Below are 9,944 nucleotides of genomic sequence, written 5' to 3' on the forward strand. Positions count from 1 at the left end.
CTCTGTCAATAAGACAAAAAGGCCACCAACAGAGTGGGAAAGGATTTTTCCCAACCCTAAATCTGATAGGGAACTAATATCCAGTATATTAGTATTTGTATTTATATATTTGTATTATATAAACAAAGAGCTTAGAAGCTAGACTCCATAAATTAAAATAACCCCATTAAAAATGGGGTACAGAGCTAAACAAAGAATTCTTAACTGAGGAATACTGAATGGCTAAGAAGCACCTGAAAAAATGTTCAACATCCTTAATCATCAGGAAAATGCAAATCAAAACAACCCTGAGATTCCACCAAACACCAGTCAGAATGTCTAAGATCAAAAATTCAGGTGACAGCAGATACTGGCAAGGATGTGGAGAAAGAAGAACACTCCTCCATTGCTGATGAGATTGCAAGCTTGTACGACCACTCTGGAAATCAGTCTGGCAGTTCCTCAGAAAATTGGACATAGAACTACTGGATGATGCAGCAATACCTCTCCTGGGCATATACCCAGAAGATGTTCCAACTGGTAATAAGTACACATGCTCCACTATGTTCATAGCAGCCTTATTTATAATAACCAGAAGCTGGAAAGAACCCAGATGCCCCTCAACAGAAGAATGCATACAGAATATGTGGTACATTTACACAATGGAGTACTACTCAGCTGTTAAAAAGAATGAATTTATGAAATTCCTAGGCAAATGGATGGACCTGGAGGGCATCATCCTGAGTGAGGTAGCACAATCACAAAAGTCACTAGATATGCCCTCACTGGTAAGTGGATATTAGCCCAGAAACTTAGAATACCCAAGATACTGTGGGTTATTGGGCTATGCACAGACAGTCTGGTCTCCAGTTAAGCTGAGGTCTGAACCTAAAAAATGGTGATAATTCACCTTCATGACATAGTAGGAGTGAATTTCCCTCATGCTCCTGGAACTCTGGCTCCTGCCTTAGTTACCGACCCCCACAGCCCTTACAAGAGAAGCATGGCTAGAAGTCATGTAGGCAATGGCCCAAGCTTCTGACCTTCAGGCTAAACTCCTCCCCAGTTACCTAGCAACAGTAAAGGCCATAAAAAGGGTTGTTCAGCCCCTGCTTGCTCTCTTACTTGTCTCTTACTTATTTCTCACTCTCTTACCTCTTACCCCTCTCTCTCAGCCCCTCTCCCCTCTCTTTGTCTTCTCCTCTCTCCTCTCCTCTTTTCTCTCCCTCTAACTCTCTTTCTTTCTAGCCCTTTCTCTCTGTCTCTCTCTCTTTTCTACCTTCTCTCTTTCTCCCTGCCTTTCTACAATAAAGTTCTAAAACCATAGCCAGTCTCTGCTCATCTAGATCTGCTGTGCTCACTCTCACAGGTGTTGGGAGCCTCTTCTCTCATCCCTCTCTCCCATAACCCTGGTGGCTTTAGCAAAGTAGCTCCAGGAATCCCAGGTAGGACTGCCTGCCCCTTGCCACACCCGGAAGAGTGTGTCAAAGGCTTGGATGCCCACCCGGGAATGAGTGGAAGGTAGATAGCAACCCTCCCACACCTGACTGACAAGAGCATAGGTGGAACTCTGTTAGGGTGTGGGTCTTCTCCTTCCCACTCTTTCCCCTGGGACCCCTTTTTAGTTCCCAACAAGATACAATTTGCAAAACACAAGAAAATCAAGAACAAAGACCAACACGTGGATATTTCATTCCTCCTTAGAATAGAGAACAAAATACCCATGGAAGGAGTTACAGAGACAAGCTTGGAGCTGAGACAAAAGGATTACCATCCAGAAACTGCCCCACCCAGGGATCCATCCCATAATCAGCCACCAAACAGACACTTTTGCATATGCCACCAAGATTTTGCTGAAAGGACCCTGATATAGTTGTCTCTTGCGAGGCTATGCCAGTGCCTGGCAAATACAGAAGTGGATGCTCATAGTCATCTATTGGATGGAACACAGGGCCCCCAATGGAATAGCTAGAGAAAGTACCCAAGGAGCTCAAGGGGTCTGCAACCCTATAGGTGGAACAACAATATGAACTAACCAGTACTCCCCAGACCTCGTGTTTCTAGCAGCATATGTAGCAGAAGATGGCCTAGTTGACCCTCATTGGGAAGAGAGGCCCTTTGGTTTTGCAAACTTTATATGCCCCAGTACAGGGGAATGCCAGGACCAAGAAGTGGGAGTGGGTGGGAAGGAGAGCAGGGCAGGGGGGGGAGGGTATAGGGGACTTTTAGGATTCCATTTGAAATGTAAATGAAGAATATACCTAACAAAAAATTGAAAAAAAAGAGATGTCTACCAATAAAAAACAAACAAACAAACACAAAACCAATATGCCACTTGACATGGGCTGTCATTAGGTCCTATAAATGTGCCTTTCCAATGAAAACATGTCATGTCCAACTGGACCTGCAAAACATTGTGCTAGAGGGTCACAGGCTAAATCACTAAGTGCTTTCACTGGGCTCCTCACTATCCCATTGTGTACTCAGAGTCTGGCTAAAACCTGGGGAAGGATTGTCTCCTTTTCTCATACCAGCTCTGTCAGACACAGGCTCTTGGGATGGAGGCTGTAGGTTTTGTGAGAACCTCGTGGGAGGCCCATAGGTGCTCCAGGTCTTCAATGACTTAAGGGCAGTTTTGTGCTCTCTTCCTTGCTTTGATGAAAGGATTTTTATATTCATATACGTAATACTACAGTACTTAATGGAAATAACCAATGTTCTTGAATAAATTGAAATTAATCCAGTTTCTTTTTGTTGTTGTTTTCCTTAACTTATTTGCTTATTCACTTTACATCCTGATTACAGCCTCTCCTCCCTCCTCTCCTCCCAGTCCCACTCTCATCCCCCACTCCCCTTTCTCCGGGAATACCAACTCTCCCTGGCACATCAAGTTGCAGCAGGACTAGGTGGTACATCCTCTCCCACTGAGGTCAGACAAGGCAGCCCAGCTAGGGAAAAGGATTTCAAAGGGAGATAACAGTCAGAGTAACATCTCTCCCTTACCCCACCCCACCCCACCCCTAACCCCGTCTTAGAGAGATCAGAGATGCCCCCCATTACCCTTCTTTCTCCCAAACCTCCCAAATTCCCTCCTCATACTTGATTAGAGAAACTTACCTAAACATAATCAAAGCAATATACAGGAAGCCAATAGCCAACATCAAGCTAAATGAAGAGAAACTTATAGCAATTACATTAAAATCAGGGAAAAGACAAGACTCTCCACTATCTCCCTACATATTCAATATAGTACTTGAAGTTCTAGCCAGAGAAATAAGACAACTAAAGGCATATAGTAGTACACATAAATGATTCCCAAAATTCTACCAGAGAATTACTACAGCTGAAAAAACACCTTCAGCAAAGTGGCCAGATACAAGCTTAGCTAAAAAAATCAATATTTCTCCTGTATAAAAATTATAAATAAATTGAGAAAGAAATTAGGTGAACAACACTCTTCACCATAGTCACAAAAAATATAAAATATTTTGGTGTAACTCTAACATATGATGTGTAAGTCCTGTATGACAAGAACTTTGTGTCTCTAAAGAAAGAAATTGAGGAAGATATTAGGATGGAAATATCTCCTTGTCCACGTATTGGTAGGAGTAACATACTAAGAATGGTCATTTTATCAAAATCAATTTACAGATTCAATGCAATTCACATCAAAATTCCAACACAATTCATTACAGACCTTGAAAGAGCAATTCTCAATTTCATATAGAAAAACAAAAAACCCAGGGTAGCTAAAACAATCCTGTATAATTAAATAATTTCTGGTGGTATCCCTATCCCTGATTGTAAGCTATACTTCAGAGCAATAGTAATAAAAATCACAAGATATTGACATAAATATAGACAGATTGATCAACAGAATAGAATCAAAGTCACAGAAATAAATCCACATACTATGGACACTTGATCTTTTGGGTATATGTCCAGGAGTGGTAGAGCTGCCTCTTGAGGTAGAGCTATTCCCAATTTTCTAAGAAACCACCAAATTGATTTTGAAAGTGGTTGTGCAAGTTTCCACTCTAGCACTGGAGGAATGTTCCCCTTGCTCCACATCCTCGCCTGAGTTTAGATCTTAGCCATTCTGATAGGTGTTAAGATGGAATCTCAGAGTTGTTTTGATTTGCATTCTCCTGATGACTAATAAGAATGTTGATTTTTTAAAAGTGCTTCTCCACTAGTAGAGATTCCTCTGTGGAGAATTCTCTGTTTAGCTCTGTACCCCATTTTTAATTGGGTTATTTGCTTTGTTGGAGTCTAACTTCTTGAGTTCTTTATATATTTTGGAGAGCCCTCTGTCAGATATAGGGTTGGTGAAGATCTTTCCCCATTCTGTAGACTGTTGTTTTGTCTTATTGATGGTGGGTTTTGCCTTACAGAAGCTTTTCAGTTTCATGAGGTCACATTTATCAATTGTTAATCTTAGAGCCTGAGCCACTGGTGTTCTGCTTAGGAGTTTGTCTCCTGTACCAACGCATTCAAGACAATTCCCACTTTCTTTTCTGTTAGATTTAGTGTATCTGGTTTTATGTTGAGGTCTGTGATCTACTTGGACTTGAGTTTTGTGCAGGGTGATAATTATGTATCTATTTGCATTCTTCTACATGCAGACATCCAGTTAGAATAGCACCATTTGTTGAAGATGTTTTCTTTTTTTTCCCATTGTATGGTTTTGGAATCTTTATTCGTTTAAATATCTTCTGCTTCTTTCTACCTTCCCTGTGAGTCTGAGATTCCAATTCACACTCCTGTTATGCTGACATCTGCCTTCAGCATTATTATTTTTCTCTTCTATTCCTCTTAAACTTTATTTCTATTGTTTCTTACAAGGCTTCTGATTTGCCAATTATTCTTAAGCATAAGCTATTAAATTCATCCATTTTTTCTCTTTAATACTTTCTAGCTTATAATTTTAATTTGATATTTTTCTAATTGATATATACCTTATTATGCTGTAGATTCCCTGTTGAATTTCTGGCTTGGAATTTATTTCTTTGTACATATAAATATTTCTGTTTTATAATTTAGTATAGCAATATTTTATGGTCATTCTATATTTGTTTGTTTTTTAATGGTTTTATTTATTCTTTGAAAAATTTTATGTATGTACCCTGTTTATGTTCATCTTCCTATTGCCCCCTTCTAACTCTCCTTTTGATTCTTCTAACATATTCCATGTTCTGATGCATATATCTGCCAACTTATAAGTATAATATTCAAATTATACAGTCAGAAACTGGGAAAATAATAATAAATGGCTCACACCACAGATTAAGGTAAGCATACCATATACCAAGTGACATGAAGAGAAGCTAGCTTTGTGTGGGTACAGAAATAGGAGAAGTTTCTTTAACAGGTCCAGGCTGCTGTGCATGTTTTTCTATGACTAGGCACATGAGGTGGCAGTGGCAGATGGGGATGCTGCTTGGAACATTTAGCAGGCCCCTACACATGTATTACAGAGGAAACCCTAGGTACTTTGGACAAATGATTTTTGCAGATAGCGATTCTCTATTTGAGTGACAGTTCTTGGCCTGATATTAGGTCTCAGTAGAAACTAAACATTTGACAATGAGCTACCAAATTGCCATGTAATCTGACCTGCATCTCATGAGCTGAGTATTATCTAACCAATGAAGCTAAAAAGTAGCTTGTGCACAGCAGCAATCCATTATCAACTGGAAGTTGTACATATGTGATCAGGCTTGAGCAGGTCCTAAAAGGCACAAGCAAGTCACATGAAGAGCGGAAGTAACAGAAACCAAGGTTACATGGCATCATCAGAATCAAACTCTCCCACCATAACAACTCCTGGATACACCATCACATCAGAAAATAAAGACATGGATCCAAAATCACTTCCAATGATGATGTTGGAGGACCTTAAGAAGGAAATACATGAAAACACAGGTAAACAGCTAGAAGCCTTTAAAAAGGAAACGCAAAAATGTCTTAAAGAGTTACAGGAAACAGTATCAAACAGGAGATAGAAGTGAACAAAAACATGCAGGATCTAAAAAGGAAAATAGAAAAAATAAAGAAAACCCAAAGGCAGAGAACTCTGGAGATAGAAACCCTAGGAAAGAAATCAGGAACCATAGATGCGAACATCAGCAACAAAATAAAAGAGATGGAAGAGAGAATCTCAGGTGCAGAAGATTCCATACGGAACATGGACACAACAATCAAAGAAAATGCAAACTGCAAAAATATCCTAACTCAAAACATCCAGAAAATCCAGGACAAAATGAGAAGACCAAACCTATGGATAATAGGAGTAGATGAGAATGAAGATTTTCAACTTAAAGGGCCAGCAAATATCTTCAACAAAATTATAGAAGAAAACTTCCCAAACCTAAAGAAAGAAATGCCCATGAACATACAAGAAGCTTACAGAACTCCAAATATATTGGAGCAGTAAAGAAATTCCTCCCGACACATAATAGTCAGACCAACAAATGCACTAAATAAACACAAAATATTAAAAGCAACAAGGGAAAAAGGTCAAGTAACACATAAAGGTAGGCCTATTAGAATTATTCCAGACTTCTCACCAGAGACTATGAAAGCCAAAAGAACCTGGACAGATGTTATTCAGACACAAAGAGAACACAAATCCCAGCCCAGGCTACAATACCCAGCCAAACTCTCAATTATCATAGATGGAGAAACCAAAGTATTCCATGACAAAACCAAATTCACACAATATCTTTCCAGGAATCCAGCCCTTCAAAGGATAATAACAGAAAAAGGAAAAAAAAAATAATCCTTCAACAAATCTAAAAGAAGACAGCCACAGGAACAGAAAGAAAATTCTAACAACAAAAATAATAGGAAGCAACAATTACTTTTCCTTAATATCTCTTAATATCAATGGACTCAATTCCCCAATAAAAAGACATAGACTAACATAACTGGCTACACAAATAGAACCAAACATTTTGCTGCCTACAGCAAACCCATCTCATTGAAAAAGGCAGACACTATCTCAGAATGAAAGCTGGAAAACAATTTTCTGAGCAAACTGTCTGAAGAAACAAGCTGGAGTAGCCATTCTAATATCGAATAAAATTGACTTTCAACCCAAAGTTATCAATAAAGACAAGGAGAGGCCCTTTATACCAATCAAAGTTAAAATCTTCCAAGAGGAACACTCAATTCTGAATATCTGTGCTCCAAATACAAGGGAAGCCACATTCATTAAAGAAACTTTAGTAAAGCTCAAAGTACACATTGCACCTCACACAATAATAGTGGGACACTTCAACACACCACTTTCATCAATGGACAGATCATGGAAACAGAAAATAAACAGGGACACAGTGAAACTAAGAGAAGTTATGAAACAAATGGATCTAACAGATATCTACAGAACATTTTATCCTAAAACAAAAGGATATACCTTCTTCTCAGCATCTCATGGTACCTTCTCCAAAATTGACCATATAATTGATCACAAAACAGGCCTCAACAGATACAGAAATATTGAAATTGTCCCATGCATTCTATCAGATCACCATGGACTAAGGCTGATCTTCAATAACAACATAAATAATAGAAAGCTAACATTTATGTGGTAACTGAACAACACTCTCCTCAATGATACCTTGGTCAAGAAAGGAATAAAGAAAGAAATTAAAGACTTTTTAGAGCTTAATGAAAATGAAGCCACAACATACCCAAACTTATGGGACACAATGAAAGCATTTCTAAGAGGAAAACTCATAGCTCTGAGTGCCTCCAAAAATAAAAAATAAAAAATAAAACAAATAGAGAGAGCACACACTAGCAGCTTGACACCACAACTAAAACCTCTAAAACAAAAGAAAGCAAATTCACCCAAGAGGAGTAGATGCCAGGAAATAATCAAACTTAGGGGCAAAATCAACCAAGTGGAAACAAGAAGAACTATTCAAAGAATCAACCAAACGAGGAGCTGGTTCTTTGAGAAAAATCAACAAGATAGATAAACCCTTAGCCAGACTCACTAGAGAGCACAGGGACAGCAACCTAATTAAAAAAATTAGAAATGAAAAAAGAAACATAACATCAGATCCCGAAGAAACCCAAAATACCATCAGATCCTTCTACAAAAGGCTATACTAAACAAAACAGGAAAACCTGGATGAAATGGGCATATCCCTAGACAGATACCAGATACCACTTTAAAATCAGGACCAGATAAATAACTTAACAATGCTAAATCCCCTAAAGAAATAGGAGCAGTCATTAATAGTCTCCCAAACAAACAAACAAACAAACAAACAAACAAACAAACAAGCACAGGACTTGATCGGTTTAGTGCAGAGTTTTATCAGACATTCAAAGAAGATCTAATTCCAGTTCTTCTCAAACTACTCCACAAAATAGGAACAGGAGGTACTCTACCCAGTTCACTCTATGAAGCCACAATTACTCTGATACCTAAACCACAGAAAGACCCACAAGATAGAGAACTTCAGACCAATTTCCCTTATGAATATCAATGCAAAAATACTAAATAAAATTCTTGCTAACCGAATCCAAGAGCACATCAAAGCAATGATCCATCCTGACCAATTAGGTTTCATTCCAGGTATGCAGGAATGGTTTAAAATATGGAAATCTATCAACGTAATCCACTATATAAACAAACTCAAAGACGAACGCCACATGATCTTCTTTTTAGATGCTGAGAAAGCATTTGACAAAATCCAACACCCATTCATGATAATAGTCTTGGAAAGATCATGAATTAAAGGCCCATACCTAAACATGTTAAAAGCAATCGACAGCAAACCAGTAGCCATCATCAAAGTAAATGGTGACAAGCTGGAAGCAATCCCACTAAAATCAGGGACTAGAGAAGATTGCCCACTTTCTACCTACCTATTCAATATAGTACATGAAGATCTAGCCAGTGTGTGTTGCGCGCGCTCAACAGGCCAGGAAGAACGACGCTGCTACAGGATCCTTCTGCACACATTTATTCAGTCCTGTTTCTTCTTTCTCTATATATCTCCCTTGTTTATATATCTCCCTTGTTTTTATATCTCCCCTGTTTATATCTCCCTTGTTTTTATATCTCCCCCACTAATAGTAATCCTCTCTCGAATAATAATCCTCCCTCTAGCCTGGGCCTCTCACTCTTTTATACTCTCTCTCATCCACGAACCGCAGGCCACGCCCCCTCGCCAGTCACGAGGCTTCAGCTAATCAGGGCAGCAGGGGCAAATCTCCACCAAATTGGATTCACCTGTATCCTGGTACACCTGCGCAGCACTCAAGATGTTTGTGTCTTATATGAGGAAGTCAGGTGCAAGTCATATGACTTAGCTGCAGTGCCTGGCACCTTTGGGACTGCCGCCACACCCGCTCCCCACAATTCCCCCTTTTTTCTTTTTTGGCAGAGAGAATGTCTGTAGATAGCCCCCCGCAGCCATGCCCCTTACCCGTCCTTGGGTGACAAACAGCATTGGTTTGATCCCTGTCTTAGGTTGGTGACATGCCCAGGGAGTCTTATCACTGACTACCTCTCAATCATGCCAAGCCACACCTGGGGAGATTGTGTTTTGCTTGCGGCAGGTGCATCAAAAGGCCAGGATGTTAATGAACCTATGGCCAGATCTTAATTGCTGCAAGCAAGCCTCATGGGTGAAGGTAGAGGTCTGATCCCCAGTGTGCAAGCATAGGGGCCCTACACAAAACCATCCCTTAGGCTCATCACCCAGAGAGGTCTTGGCCAGCTCCCGTGTCGTTTTTCCTGGGGGAAGGGAACTAGGACACTGAACCTTCATGCAATCAGACATGCCTTCCACAGGATGCCAACAGCAGCTATCCTCTGTGCAGTGCTTAGCCTCGCACCCCACGGCATAACGCAGCATAATTTCTTTTAGAGCGGCAAACCGAATCTGAGGAGATTGTCCCGCCTCCACTGCAGCAAAAGCCTACGCTACCATGGCGAAAGTGCG

The sequence above is a fragment of the Mus musculus genome, chromosome X (assembly GCF_000001635.26).
Source record: "Mus musculus strain C57BL/6J chromosome X, GRCm38.p6 C57BL/6J".
Taxonomy (NCBI): domain Eukaryota; kingdom Metazoa; phylum Chordata; class Mammalia; order Rodentia; family Muridae; genus Mus; species Mus musculus.